General features: G+C 42.4%; 1 protein-coding gene across 3 annotated transcripts in view; it reads left to right on the top strand.

The window, feature by feature from the left end:
* Positions 1-23,609, top strand: part of LOC111979706 (SPRY domain-containing SOCS box protein 4-like) — a 127,324-nt gene that overhangs the window by 32,074 nt on the left and 71,641 nt on the right. For 2 of the 3 annotated variants that reach the window (XM_024010374.1, XM_024010376.2), the window contains exon 2: positions 9,433-9,521. The gene's annotated coding sequence lies outside the window, so the exon portion shown is untranslated. Of the gene's footprint in view, positions 1-9,432; positions 9,522-16,183; positions 16,650-23,609 lie in introns of those variants that run through there. The other variant, XM_024010375.2, reaches the window with a different exon arrangement.

Below are 23,609 nucleotides of genomic sequence, written 5' to 3'. Positions count from 1 at the left end.
AAAGCTGTCCTTGAAACAGTCTTGATATGTTCGTCAAAAGAGAGATCAGGGTCCATAGTAACGCCGAGGTCCTTCAGTTTTACTTGAGATGACTGTACAACCATCAAGATTAATTGTCAGATTCAACAGAAGATCTCTTTGTTTCTTGGGACCTAGAACAAGCATCTCTGTTTTGTCCGAGTTTAAAAGTAGAAAGTTTACAGCCATCCACTTCCTTATGTCTGAAACACAGGCTTCTAGCGAGGGCAATTTTGGGGCTTCACCATGTTTCATTGAAATGTACAGCTGTGTGTCATCCGCATAGCAGTGAAAGTTAACATTATGTTTTCGAATGACATCCCCAAGAGGTAAAATATATAGTGAAAACAATAGTGGTCCTAAAACGGAACCTTGAGGATCACTGAAATCTACTGTTGATTTGTCAGAGGACAAACCATTCACAGAGACAAACTGATATCTTTCCGACAGATAAGATCTAAACCAGGCAGAACTTGTCCGTGTAGACCAATTTGGGTTTCCAATCTCTCCAAAAGAATGTGGTGATCGATGGTATCAAAAGCAGCACTAAGGTCTAGGAGCACGAGGACAGATGCAGAGCCTCGGTCTGACCCCATTAAAAGGTCATTTACCACCTTCACAAGTGCAGTCTCAGTGCTATGATGGGGTCTAAAACCAGACTGAAGCATTTCGTATACATTGTTTGTCTTCAGGAAGGCAGTGAGTTGCTGCGCAACAGCTTTTTATAAAATTGAGAGGAATGGAAGATTCGATATAGGCTGATAGTTTTTTATATTTTCTGAGTCAAGGTTTTGCTTTTTCAAGAGAGGCTTTATTACTGCCACTTTTAGTGAGTTTGGTACACATCCGGTGGATAGAGAGCCGTTTATTATGTTCAACATACTCGTCGCCAAACCCACTGGCTCCAGGTCATTTACAAGACCCTTCTAGGTAAAGTCCAGCCTTATCTCTGCTCGCTGGTCACCATAGTTGCACCCACTCGTAGCACGCGTTCCAGCAGGTATATCTCACTTGTCACCCCCAAAGCCAATTCCTCTTTGGCCGCCTCTCCTTCCAGTTCTCTGCTGCCAATGACTGGAACGAACTACAAACATCTCTGAAACTGGAAACACTTATCTCCCTCACTAGCTTTAACCTTTACAGCCCCGGGGTTCCGCCCCACATTCCACTGAAAATGCGAAATTCAAAAAATATTTTTTTGAAATATTTAACTTTCACACATTAACAAGTCCAATACAGCRAATGAAAGATAAACATCTTGTGAATCCAGCCAACATGTCCGATTTTTACAAATGTTTTACAGCGAAAACACCGCGTATATTTATGTTAGCTCACCACCAAATAAAAAAAGGACCGACATTTCTTTCACAGCACAGGTAGCTTGCACAAAACCGACCAAATAGAGATAGAATTAGTCACTAACCAAGAAACAACTTCATCAGATGACAGTCTTATAACATATTATACAATAAATCTATGTTTTGTTCGAAAAATGTGCATATTTCAGGTATAAATCATAGTTTTACATTGCAGCTACAATCACAAATAGCACCGAAGCAGCTAGAACAATTACAGAGACCAACGTGAAATACCTAAATACTCATCATAAAACATTTATGAAAAATACATGGTGTACAGCAAATGAAAGATAAACATCTTGTGAATCCAGCCAATATTTCAGATATTTTAAGTGTTTTACAGCGAAAACACAATATAGCATTATATTAGCTTACCACAATAGCCAAAAACACAACCCATTTATCAGCAGCAAAAGTTAGCGATCGCAAAAAACCAGCAAAAGATATATAATTTTTCACTAACCTTGACAAGCTTCATCAGATGACAGTCCTATAACATCAGGTTATACAATACACTTATGTTTTGTTCGAAAATGCGCATATTTAGAGCCGAAATCCGTGGTTATACATTGTGAAAACGTAGCAACTTTTTCCCAGAATCTCCGGATATATTTCTGACACTCACCTATTCTGACCAAATAACTCATCATAAACTTTACTAAAAAATACATGTTGTACAGCAAATGAAAGATACACTAGTTCTTAATGCAATCGCCGTGTTAGAATTCTAAAAATAACTTTTTAGTACGACATACAGCTTACGTTATAGCGAGACCGCGCCCAAAATCAGGGCGGAAAATAATACTAAACATTTTCGACAGAAATACGAAATAACATCATAAATGGTTCCTACTTTTGCTGAGCTTCCATCAGAATCTTGTACAAGGGGTCCTTTGTCCAGAACAATCGTTGTTTGGTTTTAGAATGTCCTTTTTTCCTGTCGAATTAGCAACCAAAGCTAGCCAAGTGGCGCGAAGCTGTCCATCATCACCAAACGCAGAGAACGGAACACGCCAAAACTCCCGATTAAACTTTCAATAATCTGATAAAACTATATTGAAAAAAACATACTTCACGATGATATTATCACATTTATCAAATAAAATCAAAGCCGGAGATATTAGCCATCTAACGAAAGCTTTTCAGAAGGCAATCCAGAGTTCCTTCCCGCGCCTTCCTGAAAAAAGGAAATTGGGGTCATGTCATTCCAAGAGCTCTCTTTTGACCTCAGATCAAGCTATACACCCCATTTCACCTCTCACTGCCTATTGACATCTAGTGGAAGGCGTATGAAGTGCATGTATAGCCATAGATTTGAAGCAAATGAATAGGAAGGCCCTGGAACAGAGCCTCGATTTCAGATTTTTCACTTCCAGACAGGAAGTTTGCTGCAAAATGAGTTCTGTTTTACTCACAGATATAWTTCAAACGGTTTTAGAAACTTGAGAGTGTTTTCTATCCAATAGTAATAMTAATATGCATATTGTACGAGCAAGAATTGAGTACGAGGCAGTTTAATTTGGGAACGATTTTTTACAAAGTGATAACAGCGCCCCCATATCCCAAAGAGGTTAAGTACCAGCTGTCAGAGCAGCTCACAGATCACTGCACCTGTACATAGCCCATCTGTAAATAGCCCAATTAACCTACTGTATTTATGTATTTATTTTGCCAATTTGCACCCCAGTATTTTTACTTTGCACAATCATCTACTGTCAAATCTACCATTCCAGTGTTTTAATTGCTAAATTGTATTTACTTCGCCACCATGGCCTATTTATTGCCTTTACCTCCCTTATCTCACCTCATTTGCTCACATTGTATATAGACTTATTTTTCTACTGTATTATTGACTGTATGTTTGTTTTACTCCATGTGTAACTCTGTGTTGTTTTGTGTCGAACTGCTTTGCTTTATCTTGGCCAGGTCACAGTTGTAAATGAGAACTTGTTCTCAACCTGCCTACCTAGTTAAATAAAGGTGAAAAAAAAATGTGGATTTCATGCCTGTGCTGTTTGTTAATACCCTGATTTGTTTCACTGATAACCTGAACCAGGTTGCAGGCACTGGTTACACTTTTAAGCTTTTTCTTGAGTGGACTGCTTGATGAAAGCCAGTCAATATTTCGGTTGCCCAGAAAATATACCTCTCTGTTGATATCACATACATTATCTAGCATTTCACAGTCGTTATCCAGATACCGACCTGTTAGAACTTGGTGGTCCTATAGAAACTTCCCACATGAATGGGCTTTAGGTGAGGTAGGTGATCCTGTAGCCATATCACTTCAACAGCATTTGACATGAGATCCTCTCTAAGCTTCACAGGAATATGACTGAATATAAACAGCAACACCACCGCCATTGACATTCCTATCTCATCTGTAGATGGTGTAACCATGTATTGCTACCTTTGTAACATCAAAAGTATTAGCTAAGTGAGTTTCAGAGATAGTCATCATATGAATGTTTTGTTTCTAGGAAGTTAGCGGTTTCTAGCAAGTTATCGATCTGTGTTTGTGAGAGAACTCCTTTCCCCCATTCCCAGGTTAAAGTGGTTTATTTAGCTCCCCAGCCCAACTCAGTCATGAGGAAATGGAAAAACCATAAGTAAGCCAGCCAGCCTGTGGTAGAGAGCAGCCCTGCTGGTACAAAGCTCCTGTCTGTCCTCCAGGGCTTTACCTAGACCTGGCCTGCGCAGCAAAGCGCTGAGTTTTGTCAGCGTTTTCTCTCTCGTGTGTATGTGTGTGTGTGTGTGTGTGTGTGTGTGGCAGTTTGTGTAATGTGCAAAGAGCCCCCATCTCAAAAGCCTCCTTGACAGACAGATCTGTGTTTATGTGAAAAAAACATCTGTGTGTGTTTATGTATGCGAATGAGATTAACCTACCGTTCCATATTTGCCAAACATCACACACACATACACACACGTCTTCTACCTGTGAAGTTATCTATTGAGAATCTAATTGAACAGCGTCCTGTCTCACGCCAGTGTTTATTCTCCCTAATGTAGACATGCCACTGCCTCACAAATTTTGAGCAAGATAAAGTCATTAATATTTTAGTGCCCATGAATTTCTCTCCTCGTGATTCTTCACTGTCCACTTGCTCTGTGCTCCATTCACATGCACTTCAGCCAACGACCTCTGTCAGCCACTGGGACTGAACCATCTGTCAGGCACTGGGATTGGCGCCCACATTCATATCTGGATGACATTGTTTTATGTGTTCCACATCCCAAACCATAACCCAAAACCACACCTTTCTCCCAATATGTTGGGCACAAAACAGTCGAATCAATGGATACATAATCTGAAAAATTGCTCCTATTGAATGGGACCTGATTCTGTCTTGGACATCAAATCAAATGTTATTTGTCACATACACATGGTTAGCGGATATTAATGCGAGTGTAGCGAAATGCTTGTGCTTCCAGTTCTGACCGTGCAGTAATATCTAACAAGTAATCTAACAATTTCACTACAACTACCTTATACACACAAGTGTAAAGGAATGAATAAGAATATGTACATATAAATATATGGATGAGCGATGGCCGTGCGGCATAGGCAAGATGCAGTAGATGGTATAGAGTACAGTATATACATATTAGATAAGTAATGTAGGGTATGTAAACATTATATAAAGTGGCATCGTTTAAAGTAACTACTGATACATTTATTACATCCAATTTTTTATTATTAAAGTGGCTAGAGATTTGAGTCAGTATGTTGGCAGCAGCCACTCAATGTTAGTGATGACTATTTAACTATTTATTTGACTATTTAAGTCTCTTGGTCCCAGCTTTGATGCACCTGTACTGACTTCGCCTTCTTGTTGATAGCGGGGTGAACAGGCAGTGGCTCGGTGGTTGTTGTCCTTGATGATCTTTTTGACCTTCCTGTGACATCGGGTGGTGTAGGTGTCCTGGAGGGCAGGTAGTTTGCCCCTGGTGATGCATTGCGCAGACCTCACTACCCTTTGGAGAGCCTTACAGTTCTGGGCGGAGCAGTTGCGTACCAGGCGGTGATACAGCCCGACAGGATGCTCCCGATTTGTGCATATGTAAAAGTTTGTGAGGGTTTTAGGTGACAAGCCAAATTTCTTCAGCCTCCTGAGGTTGAAGAGGCTCTGTTGCACCTTCTTCACCACCCTGTCTGTGTGGGTGGACCATTTCAGTTTGTCCGTGTGTACGCCGAGCAACTTTCCACCTTCTCCACTACTGTCCCGTCGATGTGGATAGGGGGTTTCCTGAAGTACACAATCATCTCCTTTGTTTTGTAGATTTTGAGTGTGAGGTTATTTTCACCACACTCCGAGGGCCCTCACCTCCTCTCTGTAGGCCATCTCCTCATCGTTGTTAGTAATCAAGCCGACCACTGTAGTGATGTCTGCAAACTTGATGATTGAGTTGGCGGCGTGCATGGCCACGCAGTTATGGGTGAACAGGGAGTACAGGAGAGGGCTGAGAACGCACCCTTGTGGGGGCCCCAGTGTTGAGGATCAGCGTGGAAAAGGTGTTGTTTCCTACCCTCACCACCTGGGGGCGGCCCATCAAAGTTCAGGACCCAGTTGCACAGGGCGGGGTCGAGACCCAGGGCTTAATGACGAGTTTGGAGGGTATTATGGTGTTAAATGCTGAGCTGTAATCGATGAACAGCATTCTTACATAGGTATTCCTCCTGTCCAGATGGGATAGGGCAGTGTGATGGCGATTGCGTCGTCTGTGGACCTATTGAGGCGGTAAACAAATTGGAGTGGGTCTAGGGTGTCAGGTAGGGTGGAGGTGATATGATCCTTGACTAGTCTCTCAAAGCACTTCATGATGACGGAAGTGAGTGCTATGGGGCAATAGTCGTTTAGCTCAGTTACCTTAGCTTTCTTGGGAACAGAAACAATGGTGGCCCTCTTGAAGCATGTGGGAACAGCAGACTGGGATAGGGATTGATTGAATATGTCCGTAAACACACCAGCCAGCTGGTCTGCTCATGCTCTGAGGACGCGGCTATGGATGCCGTCTGGGCCGGCAGCCTTGCGAGGGTTAACACGTTTAAATGTTTTACTCGCGTTGGTTGCGGTGAAGGAGAGCCCGCAGGTTTTGGTAGTGGATCGTGTAAGTGGCACTGTATTGTTCTCAAAGCAAGACGTCGGTGTCCACGACGGGCTGGTTATCTTTTTGTAATCCGTGATTGACTGTAGACCCTGCCACATACGTCTCGTGTCTGAGCCGTTGAATTCCGACTTTACTTTGTATCTATACTGACGCTTAGCTTGTTTGATTGCCTTGCGGAGGGAATTGCTACACTGTTTGTATTCAGTCATGTTTCCGGTTGCCTTGCCATGATTTAAGAGCAGTGGTTCGCGCTTTCAGTTTTTCGCGAATGCTGCCATCAATCCACGGTTTCTGGTTGGGGAAGGTTTTAATAGTCACTGTAGGTACAACATGATCGACGCAATCTTGAAGCRTGGAATCAGATTGGTCAGACCAGCGTTGAACAGACCTGAGCACGGGCGTTTCCTGTTTTAGTTTCTGTCTATAGGCTGGGAGCAACAAAATGGAGTCGTGGTCAGATTTGCCGAAAGGAGGGCGAGGGAGGGCTTTGTATGCGTTGGCGGAAGGTAGAGTAGCAATGATCCAGAATGCTGCCAGCCCGGGTGACGCATTCGATATTCTGATAAAATTTAGGGAGCCTTGTTTTCAAATTTAGTTTTGTTAAAGTCCCCAGCTACAATAAATGCAACCTCAGGATATGTGGTTTCCAGTTTACATAGAGTCCAATGAAGTTCTTTCAGGGCCGTCGAGGTGTCTGCTCAGGGGGGGATATACACGGCTGTGATTATAATCGAAGAGAATTCTCTTGGTACATAATGTGGTCAGCATTTGATTGTAAGGAATTCTAGGTCAGGTGAACAAAATGACTTGAGTAAGCCTTGCCCTTTTAGATAAAGTTTCCCCTAGACACTGTACCTAGGTCAGCTGTGAGTTTGCCTTAAAGGTTAAGATTAGGATTCAGGTAAGCTGATCCTAGATATGTGCCTAAGGGAAACCTCCACCAAGAGCAATACCTTCTGAAGTTCACGTTGGCCTTGTTTTCTTCACACACTTAACTTACATTATAAACTGGGTGGTTCGAGTCCTGAATGCTGATTGGCTGACAACCGTGGTATATCAAGGTATACCATGGGAATGGCAAAACATGTATTTTTACTGCTCTAATTATGTTGGTAACCAGTTTATAATAGCAATAAGGCACCTCGGGGGTTTGTGGTATATGGCCAATGTTCCACGGCTATGGGCTGTATCCAGGTACTCCGCGTTGCGTTGTGCATAATAACAGCCCTTAGCCGTGGTATATTGGCTATACACTACCAGTCAAAAGTTTTAGAACACCTACTCATTCAAGGGTTTTTCTTCATTTTCATTATTTTCTACATTGTAGAATAATAGTGAAGACATCAACTATGAAATTACACATATGGAATCATGTAGTAACCAAAAAAGTGTTAACCTCTAATTCCTCCCAAACCCGGATCCGGGAGCACCCCCCACAGTAAAAAAGCTGACTAGCATAGCCTAGCATAGCGTCACAAGTAAATACTAGCATCTAAATATCATTAAATCACAAGTCCAAGACACCAGATGAAAGATACACATCTTGTGAATCCAGCCATCATTTCTGATTTTTAAAATGTTTTACAGGGAAGACACAATATGTAAATCTATTAGCTAACCACGTTAGCAAAAGACACCACTTTTTTTACTCCACCAGTTTTTTACTCCATCAGTAGCCATCACTAATTCGACCAAATAAAGATATAAATAGCCACTAACCAAGAAACAACTTCATAAGATGACAGTCTGATAACATATTTATTGTATAGCATATGTTTTTTTAGAAAAATGTGCATATTTCAGGTATAAATCACAGTTCTACATTGCAGCTGCAATCTGAAATAGTGCCGAAGCTGCCAGAATAATTACAGAGACCAACGTCAAATACCTAATTACTCATCTTAAAACATTTCTGAAAAATACACAGCGTACAGCAAATGAAAGCCCAACATCTTGTGAATCCAGCCAATATGTCAGATTTTTTAAGTGTTTTACAGCGAAAACACAATATAGCATTATATTAGCTTAGCACAATAGCCAGAAACACAAGCAATTTACCAGCAACACAGGTTAGCGATCGTAACAATACAGCAAAAGATATATAATTTTTGACTAACCTTGATATACTTCGTCAGATGACAGTCCTGTAACATCATATTACACAATGCATATAGGTTTTGTTCGAAAATGTGCATATTTAGCAGCACAAATCGCTGTCTCTTATACACATCTAGATGTGTATAAGAGACAGCACCTATATCGAATTAAATTACAGACGGATATAGCTAAGGCCGATAACTGAGCGTTTCAAAATGCCATCTTGAGGTCTTGCTTTGCGCAATGACGAACGACGAAAAGAGAGCTCACTTCGTTCCTTGGCCTTTTATAAGCTCTGAGAACTACGTAGACACTCCATTCCACTTCTCATTGGTTACTGACATCCAGGGGAAGGCGGGTGCAGTTCATGTCGACCCATAGGATACATACAGAGCTTTAAACTGATCTGAGAACAGAGCCTCGTTTTCAGACCTTCGCAGTTCCTGTCATGGATTTCGCTGCAGAAAGAGTTCTGGTTCACCCACAGACATAATTCAAACGGGTTTTAGAAACTAGAGATTGTTTTCTATCCAATAGTAATAATAATATGCATATTGTACGAGCAAGAATTGAGTACGAGGCAGTTTAATTTGGGAACGATAAATGTCCAAGTTGAAACAGCACCCCCTGTAGTGTCAAGATTAAACAAATCAAAATATTTTATATTTGAGGTTCTTCATATAGCCACCCTTTGCCTTGATGAAAGAAAAACCCTTGAATGAGTAGGTGTTCTTAAACTTTTGACCGGTAGTGTATACCACACCCCCTCGTGCCTTATTGCTTAAATATTTCCTGTGTTATTTTCTGTGTAGTTTCCTTGATAACTCAATATCTCTTGTTTCTGTTGCAGAATCACACCACACATTGGACTGAACTTTCAACTTTGAAACCTGAGTCTCACCTACAGACTGTAGATGTGGCTTTCCTAAGAACCAACAGGTAACACATTCCTCTATCTTGTTTGATTCTTGCCTGACCAATTGATTCGGAAGTGTATTGTTAGTATGTGAATGTTTCTGTCCCATGGTTTGGGCGACTGTAACTAATTGGGGATTATTCTGAGTGTATAGCAGACTGTACTCCAATGACCTGATTCAGGGGTAGGCATCCAGTCCTCAATAATCTTTTCACACTTTTATTTTTTTAAATTTTTATTTAACATTTATTTAACTAGGCAGGTCAGTTAAGAACAAATTCTTATTTACAATGATGACCTACCGGGGCACAGTGGGTTAACTGCCTTGTTCAAGGATTTTTACCTTGTCAGCTTGGGGATTCGATCAAGCAACCTTTCGGTTACTGGCCCAACGCTCTAACCACTAGGTTACCTGCCGATTGTGTCAATCCAAGCTGGCTGGTTCAGATAGTATATTTTTACATTGCCCACAATAAGCATCATGTTAAGGTCAATAAGCATGTGGATGGATGGATACATAACCAGGCCAGCTCAGTACACTATGGCTCGCCTCGGTCCTGATCAGTAGTGTAAAAAGCCCTTTAGATTATTTCATAGATCCCTAAGGGTTTGGGTTACTGCTAAGTCTTCTCTTTCAATAGGTTGGCTTATATAGAAATGCAGACACAGTGAAACTGGGTCAATAGCAGCATGTATGACACAAGCTCTCCACTAGCATGGTGCTGTCAGCTGCCCATTTGATTATTTGCATTGACCCTGATAAGCCAGGTAAATAATGTACCTGGGACAGTGCTTAGTGGGCATATACACACTTGAGTGGATAACACACACACAGTGCCACAGTGCCTGCTCACTGTAAGCCTCCTAAACCTGGTGAATGTAGGGTGAAACCTGATAGCACCGTGCCCCTGTCCAGTGACTCGGCCCTGAATATTTCAGAGAGGCTAGGCAGCAATGCTGTTCCCTGCCATTCTTCCTCTCTCACTTCCTTCATCTCTCTCTCTCTCATTCACTCGCCACCATCCCTGGCTTTGGACTTGAGTTACCTGCCCTGTTCTCCCCTGGCAGCAAACATCCACACAGATACAGTCACTCTCATAGACACTCACTTTACAGATAGATACGTATACTGTAGAATAGATAGGATTACTTTGATGACTCAACATATTAGGGAAAGGGGGATACAACTGAATGCATTCAACTGGAATGTGTCTTCGGCATTTAACCCAACAACTCTGAATCAGAGAGGTTCGGGAGGCTGCCATAATCGACATCCAGTGGGCAGAACGACAGATTTTTACCTTGTCAACTCAGGGATTCGATCCAGCAACCTTTCGGTTACTGGCCTAGCGCTCTAACCACTATGCTACCTGCCGCCCCTTTGGTACCCAATAATATTGTCACTCCCTATTGGGCTTGTCTATGTAGTCTGTTAGCAGTGGCCGCTGTAGTAGTGGCTTGGTATTGTCTGTATGTGTGCTGCCTTCTCGGAACCAGTGTTTGTTAAAACATATTTCTAAACTGTTTCTGCTTCGTCATTATGGGGTGTTTGTGTGTGTGTGTAGATTGATGAAGGGGGAAAACTTTTTAATCAATTTTGGAATAATCTACGTAACAAAATCTCAAAAGTCAAGGGGTCTAAATAATTTCCAAATGCACTATATATACACAGTGCCTTCGGAAAGTATTCAGGCCCCTTGACTTTTTCCAAATGTTACGTTACAGACTTATTCAAAAATGGATTAAAAAAAATATTCCTCATCAATCTACACACAATACCCCATAATGACAGTGAAAACAGGTTTTTAGAAATTTTACCAAATGTATTAAACATAAAAAACCTTATAAGTAAATAAATACCTTATTTACTTAAGTATTCAGACCCTTTGCTATGATACTTGAAATTGAGCTCAGCTGCACTTGGTCATGACCAAGAAACCGATGGTCACTCTGACAGAGCTCCGGAGTTCCTTTGTGGAAATGGGAGAACTTTCCAGAAGGACAACCATCTTTGCAGCACTCCACCAATCAGGCCTTTTATGTTAGTGGCCAGACGGAAGCCACTCTTCAGTAAAAGGCACATGACAGCCCGGTTGGAGTTTGCCGAAAGGCACCTAAAGACTCTCAGACCATGAGAAACAAGATTCTCTGGTCTGATGAAACCAAGATTGAACTCTTTGGCCTGAATGCCAAGCATCACATCTGGATGAAACCTGGCACCATCCCTACGGTGAAGCATGGTGGTGGCAGCATGTTTTTCAGCGGCAGAGACTGGGAGACTAGTCAGGATCGAGGGAAAGATGAACGGAGCCAAGTACAGAGAGATCGTTGATGAAAGCCAGCTCCAGAGCGATCAGGACCTCAGACTGGGGTGAAGGTTCACCTTCCAACAGGACAACAACCCTAAGCACACAGCCAAGACAATGCAGGAGTGGCTTTGGGACAAGTCTCAGAATGTCCTTGAGTGGCCTAACCAGAGCCTGGACTTGAACCCGATCGAACATCCCTGGAGAGACCTGAAAATATCTGTACAGCAACTCTCACTATCTAACCTGACAGAGCTTGAGAGGATCTGCAGAGAAGAAAGGGAGAAACTCCCCAAATACAAATACTCCCCAAATGTTCTAAAAACCTGTATTTGCTTTGTCATTATGGGTTATTGTGTGTAGAATGAGGGGGGGGGGGGGGCGCTTTTATCAATTTTAGAATAAGAATGGAACAAAATGTGAAAAAAGTCAAGGGGTCTGAATACTTTCCAAAGGCACTAATATAATACAGTACCAGTGAAAAGTTAGAACATACCTACTCATTCAAGTTTTTTTTTTTTTGTGACTATTTTCTACATTGTAGAATAATAGTGACGACATAAACTATGAAAAAACACATATGGAATCATGTAGTAACCTAAAAAGTGTTGATCAAATCTAAATATATTTGAAATTCTTCTAAGTAGCCACCCTTTGCCTTGATGACAATATTGCACACTCTTGGCATTCTCTCAACGAGCTTCACCTGGAAGGATTTTCCAACAGTTTTGAAAGAGTTCCCACATATGCTGAGTACTTGTTGGCTGCTTTTCTTTCACTCTGCAGTCATCTCATCCCAACCCATTTCAATTGGGTTGAGGTCGGGAGATTGGGGTGGCTAGGTCATCTGATGCAGCACTCCATCACTCTCCTTTTTGGTCAAAAAGCCCATATCCAGCCTGGCGGTGTGTTGGATCATTGTCGTGTTGAAGAACAAATGATAGTCCCACTAAGCGCAAACCAGATGGGATGGCATATCCCTGCAACATGCTTTGGTAGCCATGCTGATTAAGTGTGCCATGAATTCTAAATAAATCAGATGGTGTCATGAGCAAAGCACCCCCACACGGTAACGCCACCTCCTCCATGCTTCATGGTGGGAACCACACATGCGGAGATCATCCGTTCACCTACTCTGCTTCTCACAAGGACACAGCGGTTGGAACCAAAAATCTAAAATTTGGATTCATCAGACCAAAGGACAAATTTCCACCAGTCTAATGTCCGTTGCTCGTGTTTCTTGGCCCAAGCAAGTCTCTCTTTATTGGTGTCCTTTTAGTAGTGGTTTCTTTGCAGTAATTCGACCATGAAGGCCTGATTTACACAGTCTCCTCTGAACAGTTGATGGTGAGCTGTATCTGTTACTTGAACTCTGAAGCATTTATTTGGGCTGCAATCTGAGGTGCAGTTAACTCTAATGAACTTATCCTCTGCAGCAGAGGTTACTCTGGGTCTTCCTTCCCTGTGGCGGTCCTCATGAGAGCCAGTTTCATCACAGCGCTTGATGGTTTTTGCGACTAGTAGTTTTTTTTTTTGCAGTAGTTTTTTTTTTTTTTGAGTAAGTAAAATAAGAATATTAATTTTAAAAAATTTAGGTAAATAGCGTCTTGTGTGCACTTCCGGTTAAATCGTATTTAAAATAACGACTTTAACCCCCTAGAGTCAATGTCCACACACCCGCTGAAATCTAATTAGCATAATAAAAATATTACAATATAAATCTGTCAGTTTAAGATTGTCAGAGAAAAAGTCGTCACCTGCTGTCCTCTCTTTGCCCAGCAATGTTTAAAAGGATTTAATCTCAGTGAAAAATAATTGACTCACTTTCGAGAGAATGCCAGCTGCTAAATGTGAAAAGAAAAGTTTGCAGAGAGAATAGAGGTAGGAAATAAAGCCTTTTTAAACACTGTAACTGATCAATACATCGTAATTTAATTCTTAAAAACAAATGGATGGATAAGATATTTGGCTACAGATGCGTAATTTCTTAACAATCTCTACATTTTCCATCCAAAAACAAATCCATTGAAATGGCATGAACACATACTGGAGGAGTTAGCAAGTGGCCCAGTTAGCAAGTGGCCCAGTTAGCAAGTGGCCCAGTTAGCAAGTGGCCCGCTTAGCAAGTGGCCCGCTTAGCAAGTGGCCCGCTTAGCAAGTGGCCCGCTTAGCAATGTGGCTGGCTCGCTTACCTAACAAACTAGCTAATTCGAATGACACATCGATGAACCACCAAAGACGCACCCTATTTCTGTTTGAAAATTGAGAAAGAGGCGGAGTTGGACTGTTTCATGTCCAAAGTTGTTGTCCCCCCCCCCCCCAACCCCCATGTCAATTCTGGCTATTATTTATGTCCACACGTCTGGAATGAGGTCTGACTGTTCAGCACAAAAGCAGTGGATATCTGCTACTCCTCCCCCTCTCTCCCCCTCTCCTCCCCATCCCTTTCACCATCCCCTCTGCAAACTGATCCTTTCCTTTATTTGTTTGTTTGCCATCCGTCCACGGTCACTTTGATGACTGCCAAATGAGCATAGCTCTTTTCTCCACCGCCCCTCTTCCCCCGCCTTCTCTCCATCATCCTCTACCCTTACCCTTAGGGCTCAAGTACCAAGGTTTTAGTTCTTTGTCTCAATCATCCATTCCCCTTCCCCTCACTTTCTCACTCCCTTGGGCCTTGTGTGGACAGTTGGGAGGCTTTGTCTACGACTCGTTTGTTGCAGGAGGTGGATCACACATACAACACACACACTTTTGCCCTCTGCCCTCCATTGTCAGAAGCTGCTCAGATGGGGGCCCTTGGCCCCTATTCTCTCTATGGGGAGAGAGGGAGGGCCCTTTGTCCTGCAGATAACCACACACACACACACACACACACACACACACACACACACACACACACACACACACACACACACACACCCCAAGTCCCTGGACCTCATGTGGCTTCCCAAGTGTTAAAAAGCTCTGGAGCGGAAAACAAGGAGGCAATTAATGCCAGGGCTCAGGAGGAAGGAGATGAAAACAGAATCCTGAAACACACATAAAAGCATTGGTTATGTATATTATGATAAGGTGGTATTTTTCATCCTATAGCTTGTTCTCCTTTTTTTAGTAATGAGCCAACATGGTTTCAGAACTTTTATTTGCGTGAATGATCAAAACAAATTTTCTCATCCCCTCTCTTGTCTCTGCAGCAGACATAAAGTGAGCGACATGTTTGGAACATCAAATCGCAGTAAAATAGCAATCGAATCACCATACATATAGAATCATGAGTATCGTATCCAGTGGTGGTTCTAGCTTGTATGGCTCCCTGGGAGAACCCCCCTTCGCCCACCCCCCACTCATAAATATCAAAAAGAAGTAACAAAGACAAATATAAACAAATTGTAGTATATAAATACAAATTAAAAAGAGAATCGAATTATTACACTATTACCCTATTGCTAACAAAAACACACAAATGAAAATAAATTGCACAAATCCTATATCACACAAATACACAATAAGAATAACACACTTATACAGAAGAGAACCTGATTATTACACTATTGCACTTCAAACAAGAAACACACAAACTGAATTGCACAACTAATTGCATTAGTACTGTACAAAGTTAGAGGTGCGCTATTTGATAGATTCCCCCGCTCCCCCGACCTCAGGCTTCCAGTGGGGAGACCTGAGGTCAACCTGATGCCGCCCCGGGTGGCTGCGCATGTCGCCTATGCCTAAATCTGCCACTGCGTATCGGCACCTAAGTATTGTGATAATATGGTATCGTGAGGTCCCTGGCTATTCCCAGCCATGGTATATATGTGGGGGAAAGATAAATTGGGTTAGAATTAGGTCTGGCTCAGTTGATTGTGGCGAGGGTGTGTTTCTACAGTGCTACGCACTTCCCAATTACCTAGCTACATAGTAGTAGGCCGAGGTGGGACGGCTAGAATGAAAGGGGGCAATTGTGTACCATCACCACCACCTCATTGGACCTGTCTGATATGACAGGAAAAAGCTGTAAAACTAAAATAATGAAAGCTATACGTGTCTATACTGTAGACAGCTGTATGTGTGTATGCAATGTATGTTGGTGTTACATTGTATGTGCAAATGTGTGTTTAGATTCTATGTGTGTCAAATGTGTGTTTGTATTGATTGTATATGCCATATTACTATGTTTAAAAAAAATTATTGTGCACTATGTATTAATTTAGGCTATATGCTTGTAGATGTGTGGTATTCTATCAGTTTGTACATATATTTAGTATGTGTGTGCCATGTGTATCTGTTTGGCAGAAGGGGTTGGGCTCAGATGGGGGTGGGGGAAATGAAATGGGTGTGTCCCCTCAGCTGCCCGTCTGTCTGGTTGCCGTCGGTAACCCTGCTTGATGAGATCAGAGGGGATCTGCTTTCAGCATGAGGCAGCCAGCCCTCCCTCTTATCCTCCTCGTTTCTCTCTCTGTCTCTCGCTCTGTGTGTGTGCTGAACTGAAACTTACTCCGAAGAACAGGAGTGCTCGATAGTGACGGACACCGTAGCGAAGGACGCCACAGCAGCGAGGAAGAGTCGCCGAGGGCAGGAGCAGTAGCGATAACGAATGGCTTAGCTTCTGCCAGGGAGGCAAGAGAGGGGGTTACCTCTCTGGGGAGAGGCTTCCCTCAGCAGGACTCGACCTGCTTCTGTTCTCCTCTTCTTTTTCTCCTTCAGTTCTTTCCACAAAGGAGAGCGGAAGAGCTTTTGTCACCGCTCTTCTCTTTTGGTTTGTTTTATTTCGGCTTTGAGGAGGAACAGGCACAAGAGACAGAGTGGAGTTGCACAGAGGGGAGCTACGCTACTGTTACCTCTGTAAGTGGCTTGTGTGAGTGCAGTGCGCGTGTGTAAGAGGGAGAGCACGGTGAAGAGGAAGTTGCTGGGTTGTGTGAAAGTGACGTTATGTATGTATCCCTGATAGAGGATGATACCGCGTGACACTGTTTACTGTTTGTTACACTCTATCTATATACTCTATAATTAAAACCTCTGTGTTAGTGTGTGTTGCTGTGTGTGACCGTGTGTGTGTTTTGGCATCCTCCATGCAGATCTCTCACGACTGGCCAGCTTCTCCCAGACACTGTGTTTCCTCTCATCTCTCTCCTGTCTTTTCCTGTCTTTAATGGCCCAGAGGCCCCAGCTGGACAGGATACGACTCTCTTCCGCTCAATGTGTGTCGGGAATTCTCCCATTAGCATCCTGGGATTTCCCCCCATTACTTACATTAAGTATAGCTAATCCTGAATCCTGATATCTATTTTTAAAACAGATTTTTTTGGGACTAATTTCTCCGCCCCCCCATTTTGCTGCTGTTCTACCATGTTTAGATTGGAGGGGCAGGGGGTGAACTCTGAGCTGTGCTGCTGGGATGGTTAGACCAATGACTGTATATATGAATGGACAAAGCCATCAATCACGTGACCCCATTAATTCCTATATGACAACCCAATAGCGCAGTGAAGCCAAATGAAGTCCGTTAAGATGGCGTCTCATGGAGACATGCGCAGTCATTCCCCCATGGGTTAGACAGCACGGCTTCAGTCTGACTTCATCCCTTTTCTTTTGTCAGCTGCTGACCTCTCGCTTGGCTTGTTATCCCTCCCTCTCTCCTCCTCTGTGTCTCTCACTCTCTCCCCTTCTCTTTCAGGGTGAGAAGGTGATTAGAGAGCAGTAGAGAGGTTGTGGGGGGGATTCTCTGGCACATGCAGTGTTAGTCTCTATTGTTTATCTGTGTTTTTTATCTGAGAAGTCCCTGACCGCTGGCTAACATTATGCTTGGGAGAAGAGAGCTTTTTATGGAGTCAAGTGTCCCATCTGCGTTTTGGTTTGGTAGGCCTGTGTATGTGTGTAACAGAGTTAAGAACGTACTGTAAGATCACTCCACAGCTAGCTTGAAATGTCACAGATGGAGAGCCATCCAACTGGTACCTTTTCAGGTGGCTCAAATGGTTGGAACGTTGTCAAGGAGGGCAGTCACATGTGTTAGCAAAGCAGAGGTCCCCAGTTCCAGCCAGGTATTGGCCGAATTGGTAGGAAGTGGTATGGGCAAAGAAAGCAATGTGACGTCCCTAACATAGGCATGTGTGTTGTACCCTTTTATGAGTTTATTCATGTATGAATGTGTCATATATATATTTTTTACATTTATTTAGCATTCAAACTATTTCATCCTCCTTTCAGAACACAGAAGACATTCAGTCTATGCTTGCTTGAACAGGAACGGGTGAAAAATGTAAGGTGTGCAGTGGCGTGTCATGTTAAGCTACCATATATTAAATGTCATTACTGGCTGCAGCCCGGGCTGTGAATCTGCCATCTAAATCTTTCGTGCTCCTTGAGAGGTTTATGGATGTGGCCACGGGTGTGTTTGTGAAAAATAAATGAATGTACTTTGTGTGGGTGTCGGCGAGGAGATATTTCATCACTGTAACGTTAATAACATTCCCCTTAGTGCTATAGACCTTTAAAGCATTATAGTGAGTATCAGAAATTGGCGATTCCATGCCATAAATATTCAGGGTATCTCACATACTAACTTTGTTGGGAGGAAGGATGTTTGACATGCTCTTACATTTGTATCACAAACAATTGAGAAAATCATGATGAAATGGGCCATTTTATGCCCTTTTTAGACCTGTATAGTGCATTCGGAAAGTATTCAGACCCCTTCACCTTTTCCACAATTTGTTGCTTTACAGCCTTATTCTAAAATTGTTTAAAAAAATAAATAATAATATCCTCATCAATCTACACACAATACCCCATAATCACAAAGGGAAAACAGGTTTTTATAAATGTTTGCCCCCCCAAAAATATGTACCTTACTTACATACCTTTGCTATGAAGCTCTAAATTGAGCTCAGGTGCATCCTGTTTCCATTGATCATCCTTGATGTTTCTACAACTTGATTGGAGTTCACCTGTGGTAAATTAAATTGATTGGACAGGATTTGGAAAGGCACACACCTGTCTATATACACTGTCAACTGTGTATATATGTTAGAGCAAAAACCAAGCCATGAGGTCAAAGGAATTGTCCGTAGAACTCTGAGACAGAATTGTGTCACGGCACAGATCTGGGGAAGCGTACCAAAACATTTCTGCAGCATTGAAGGTCCCCAAGAACACAGTGGCCTCCAGCATTCTTAAACGGAAGAAGTTTGCAACCACCAACAATCCTGGCCAAACTGGGGGAGAAGGGCCTTGGTCAGGGAGGTGACTGAGAACCCGATGGTCACTCTGACAGAGCTCCAGAATTCCTCTGTGGAGATGGTAGAACCTTCCAGAAGGACAACCATCTCTGCAGCACTCCACCAATCAGGCCTTTATGGTAGAGTGGCCAGAATGAAGCCACTCCTCAGTAAAAGGCACATGATGGTCGCTTGGAGTTTGCCAAAAGGCATCTAAAGGACTCTGACCGTGATAAATAAAATTCTCTGGTCTGATGAAACCAAGATTGAACTATTGGCCAGAATGCCAAGCGTCACCTCTGGAGGAAACCAGGCACCGCTCCACACCTGGTGAATACCATCCCTACGGTGAAGCACAGTGGTGGCAGCATCATGCTGTGGGAATGGTTTTTAGCTGCAGGGACTGGGAGACTAGTCCGGAGGGAAAGACAAACGGAGCAGAAATACAGAGCATCAGGTTGGCTCAGATTGCAACCCTGGCGAAGGCCCCGCCCCTGGTTGAAGAATTCTGTTATTTTCTTGACAATTGTAATGCTGCACATATTGCCATTGATTTAATTATGTCATATGTTTTACCCCCTACACCACTTTCAATGACTTTGTAGAACAGTCCTATATGCCAAATAGAATCAAATGCTTTTTGGGAGTCGATAAAGAAAACATATATTTTGGTAAAGTTTTGGTGGACATGTTTATCTATCAGGGTGTAAATATGATCAGTCGTGCAATGTTTTAGTATAAATCCAATTAGGCTTTGTGCTTATTAAGGAAGTTTAGAACTCTTACATTTATAATACTACAGAAAACCTTCCCCAGGTTACTGTTTACACGAATGCTTCTGTAATTGTTTGGGTCATATTTGTCTCTGTTCTTAAAGATTGGGGTTATGAGTCCTTGATTCCAGATGTCAGGGAAATAACCTACACTCAGGATCAAATTAAACAGTTTTAATATAGCCAATTGACATTTTGCACTAGTGAATTTGAGCATCTCATTTAGGATGCTGAGAGAGCCTTGATGAAAACAGAGTGCTCAGGACCTCAGACTGGGGAAGAAGGTTTACCTTCCAACAGGACAACGACCCTATGCTTTGGGACAAGTCTCTGAATGTCCTTTAGTGGCCAGGCCAAACCCCGTCAAACATCTCTGGAGAGACCTGAAAATAGCTGTGCAGCGACGCTCCCCATCCAACCTGACAGAGCTTGAGAGGATCTGCAGAGAAGAATGGGAGAAACTCCCCAAATACAGGTGTGCCAAGCTTGTAGCATCATACCCAAGAAGACTCGAGGCTGTAATCGCTGCAAAGGAGCTTCAACAAAGTACTGCGTAAAGGCTCTCAATCCTTATGTAAATACATTTACAAAAATGTCTAAAAACCTGTTTTTGCTATGTCGTTATGGGGTATTGTGTGTAGATTGATGAGGGGGGAAAACGATTGAATCAATTTTAGAATAAGGCTGTAACGTTGTGGAAAATGTGGAAAAAGTGAAGGGCTCTGTATACTTTCTGAATGTTCTGTATGCACAAACTCTTCCAAACTGTTTAGTCTGGAAAGCATGTGGCCGCCTTTATAGAATGCTCTAACATGGAGTACGTCTAGATTCTGAAATATACACTGAGTGTACAAAACATTGACATAGACTGACCAGGTGAATCCAGGTGAAAGCTATGATTTTTTTATTGATGTCACTTGTTAAATCCACTTCAATCAGTGTAGATTAAATCAAATGTTATTTGTCACATACACCAAATACAGCAGGTGTAGACCTTACAGTGAAATGCTTACTTACAAGCCCTTAACATGTATTTTTCTTAAAACTTCATTGTTGGTTAAGTAAAAAATAGGAAGGGGAGAAGACTGGTTAAAGAATAATTGTTTTGCCTTGAGACAATTGAGACATGGATTGTGTATGTGTGCCATTCAGAGGGTGAATGGACAAGACAAAAAACGTAAGTGCCCTTTGAAGGATGCCAGGCGCATCGGTTTGTGTCAAGAACTGCAACCCTGCTGGGTTTTTCAACRGTTTCCCGTGTGTATCAAGAATGGTCCACCACCCAAAGGACATCCAGCCAACTTGACACAGCTCTGGGTAGCATTGGAGTCAACATGGGCCACCAGCATCCCTGTGGAACGCTTTTGACACCTTGTAGAGTCCATGCCCCAACGAATATAGTCTGTTCTGAGGGCAAAAGCAGGTACAACTCAATATTGGGAAGGTTTTCACATTAATGTATTAAGTATTAGAGGTTTTGCACAGTCATTGCCCAAGTAAAAATAGCCTTTGAATGACTAAAGAAATAAGCCATCATATTTTTATGCTATCAAAATTCTCAAAATTGAATAACTTGTACCTTTTCTATCATCTCTAACTATCAGGAAGCCTGACAATACAGGCTGAATGGGCAGGGAGCCTATATTCATGAGCTCACCTTGACTGACAGCTCTTTGAAACACCCTTGTGGTCGTTGCCAGGTAACAAGGTAAACAATGAGCCACATCAATTGATAACCAGGTAAACAATGGGCTACATGTCATTCCGAGCCTAAATAGTGTACCTCAACCCTTTTTCTCTGCAAAATGCTCTCATGGTCAACAGAGCGGATCAAAGATTGTTGGATATGAGACAAACAGCAGCAATACACAATTACATTTCTATTGTTTTGTAACTAATTACAGAATACAGTTCACTGATACACTTCACCATAATGAATGAACTCTGAGTCAGCTTAGACATAAGGGAATATACATGAAAACAGCATAACAAAAGTGTACTAGAAAATGTATTGGTGCCTCTGCATTAGCATCATCAATGACAATATGTTCAGAATGATGTATTTATCAGACAATTTTTTGATCATTTACATTAGGCCAGCATAGACAAATATTTATCAACATGAACACTCATGACGAGACATATGATTAAAAAAAGCAATTTTGAGCCACTCGTCTCCCATCAGAATGCTTGAAAATAACAATACAAAGTAACAAAATTTGATATAAAGTAAAAGTGAATTACTCAGACTTTAGGTATTGCAGCCAACTACAGAGATTGATGGGGAGGGGAGCTGCAGAGGAAGGGGACCCAGGTACCCCGCATCAATCAAGCAGGCTTCAGTCACCCACTCACTTGGCTTCAGTCACTCACTTGGCTTCAGTCACTCACTTGGCTTCAGTCTTCCCCAAGATTAAAGCGGGAGACAAATCCAGCTGTGGCCTCCTCCTTGTCAGGCCTCTCACACTGGGCAGACAGGGGTCCTGTGATGGGCAGCACGCACAGATTCCCCACATACGGTGCTGGATCAAGGGTGACCTCGCTGGGGAGGAGATCCAGGAGCCTTTCTACGTAGCTTGTGATGTTTTTGAAAAGGGAAATGTTTGTTAAATGGGGAGTGAATTTAATTTCCTTTTATTTACTGTTCTGAGTTATGATGCTATCAATTTATTGATGTAGTGATCTACTCATTCTACGATGTGTTTTCTGGTATTTTTGAAGTGCTCAATTTCAAATATGCAATATTTGGTTGTGCACTTATTTGTGAAACTTTTCAATGTTTGTATTTTTAAATTTGATGTGCCTGAAATGCGTAATTGATTTGAAATGAATAACTATAAAAATAATAATTTATCACATTTATATAGCGCTTCTCATAGATTCTCAATGCGCTCCAAGAGCAAAAAACAGACAAGCAATATATGACAGGTCAACCAATATGACTTACAGTATGTTGGGTCTGTTGTCACAGGCTTCACAGCATATCCCGTCTTCTTTGCCTTGGGAAAACTGATTTTGTATCACAGCATTCCTGCTGGTGTGTTTGCCTTGGAAGCTGTTGAATTTTCTAAAATGTCTATCATTACAGCTTGATGATAGTGGAAAGACAAAAGGAGATGGAAAGTGTGATAATAATACCCAACAAACTCCTTTTATGGTCAACATTCCTGCGTGTTGGCTGTGTGCTGGCAGTACTCAGACTCAACGTAGGGGGCTGAAAGCCAATTTTTGCTTGATCCGAAAATGTGGTCGGAGGCTCCATATGGATTGTGAGATGCAATTGCGGATCCTCCAGAGGCATGCGGAGGCCAAATTGAGGTCTGTACCGCATCGCTGTGCGCCACCCAAATGTTGTAACCATGCGGAGGCTCCGTATAGCTTCGCATTGACGTGATTGGTTGATGGTAGGTGGGGGTGGGAGGTCCGGTATAAACACACACTCACTTCCTTGACAACTTTCTTCACAACAGCTCTGTGCTGCTCTGTGAAGCTCAAGAAGTATGAATGTCCTGACTTCTGCAGAGGCCGTATCACCCTAAATGCTGCACTGCCAATTCTGGCGTCGTAGTGACTTATCAGGTGTGTTACTGAAAATATATCGTTCACAAGTCAAAACAGCCACAGTTCCAGCCACAGCCACCGAGTCAGACTCATCAAACTCTGATACTTATGTTATGGTCAGCCCTTGCAAGATCCACTGTCAATGATGGCACAGCATCCGTCTTCAGGTTTAGCTTCCTGGCAAGACCTATCGAATGTCCTCACCAGTTGATAAAGCAACTTCGCTCTAAATGTGCACTGCACTTACATGA

The sequence above is a fragment of the Salvelinus sp. IW2-2015 genome, linkage group LG19 (assembly GCF_002910315.2).
Source record: "Salvelinus sp. IW2-2015 linkage group LG19, ASM291031v2, whole genome shotgun sequence".
Taxonomy (NCBI): Eukaryota; Metazoa; Chordata; class Actinopteri; order Salmoniformes; family Salmonidae; genus Salvelinus; species Salvelinus sp. IW2-2015.
The sequence above is the reverse complement of the archived record's forward strand: the minus strand, read 5'-3'. Positions and strand labels throughout refer to the sequence as shown.